General features: G+C 49.2%; 1 protein-coding gene across 1 annotated transcript in view; it reads left to right on the top strand.

Moving 5' to 3' along the window:
- Positions 1 to 1288, top strand: part of VEGFD (vascular endothelial growth factor D) — a 25029-nt gene that overhangs the window by 3005 nt on the left and 20736 nt on the right.

Here is a 1288-nt window from a genome sequence, read left to right as displayed (position 1 = left end):
CCGCCATACTCGGGGTAGGGAAACATTCATTCACCCTGGCCGCTTATAGTCATGCCCTCCGCCCAACCTCTGATCTGTTCCCCATCACTATCATTTTGGCTTTTCGAGAATGTCACAAATGGAGACCTCCCGTACGTAACCTTCTGAGACTGGCTTCTTCCCCTGCCGATGCCATGCGGATCCACCCAAGTTGCTGCGTGGACTGGATCATTCTGTTTTCTTGCTGAGTGCGACTTCGCAGGATGGATGGAACCGTTCGCTGAACCACTCACCCACTGAAAGACTTTCAGGTTCTTTCCAGTGTGGGGACTCTTATGAAGAAAGCTATTATAAACGTTGGTGTGAAGGGTTGTGTGCGAACCTAAGTCCTCCTCTATCAAGGGCAAATTCCCAGGAGCGTGACTGCTCGATCATATGGTGAGTGTACATTGAGCTTGGTCAGAAATGGCCAACACGTCTTCCAGAGTCCTCTCCCATTCAAAACCGGTCTGGACCAATTCACATCCATGTGGTCCCCCCTCCAGTTAGCTGTGGTTTGCAGTATCAAGCAAAGCTTCCGTTCAGTGGATGTTATTTTCACTCGGGAGCTGTGGGGGGTAGAGTAGGAAAACTTCATTTGGACTCCGCAGTCTGACATGGCCTGGGTAGATTCCTTGACACGTGGGAGAGTGAGAACAGGGAACAGAGGGGCAGGGGGAATAGTATGTATGGAGGGCCGCTGGGAGTGTGACTCTGCAACCCGGAACCCAAAGCAGGAAAATTCTGGTGGTTTTGGCTAAGCCTTAAACATTTCGTTAGAGAGGAAATGCAAAATGCCCTTGCAGCAAAACAGAAGTTACTGAGAGGCGGAGGGAGCACAGAATTATTGACGTTATAACCTGATCCACCTCCCCAAACCCCCTGCAAAGGGAAACTGCTGACTGCTGTGATGCCCCCGAACTCCAGGGACACGTAAATCCCTCGGCAAATCTGGGGAAAGTCGTGCGAAATGTGTTCCCTGCGTAGCTCACCCAGAAGCTTCTGGATTTTCCCAATATATAAATCCTATTCACTCCACCTCCTTATCAGCACACTTCCTGAAGACGTTGCCGACATGGTGGGCAAAATAGCGTCAACAGATTTTAAAAGGCTTGGAATCATAGCCTTAGACCCAACGCTCTCAAGAGGTCCAGAGAGGAATTTTGCAGAGCTGATCTGTTTCCATATCTAGAACAGGATTCTTAATAGTATGGGACTGACTGGATGGCCTACAAAAAGCTTTTCACAGCTCTTTGAGGAAAGTAATCAT

Source organism: Crocuta crocuta, unplaced genomic scaffold, assembly GCF_008692635.1.
Source record: "Crocuta crocuta isolate KB4526 unplaced genomic scaffold, BGI_CrCroc_1.0 scaffold1171, whole genome shotgun sequence".
NCBI lineage: Eukaryota > Metazoa > Chordata > Mammalia > Carnivora > Hyaenidae > Crocuta > Crocuta crocuta.
This window is presented reverse-complemented; position numbering and strand designations above follow the sequence as displayed.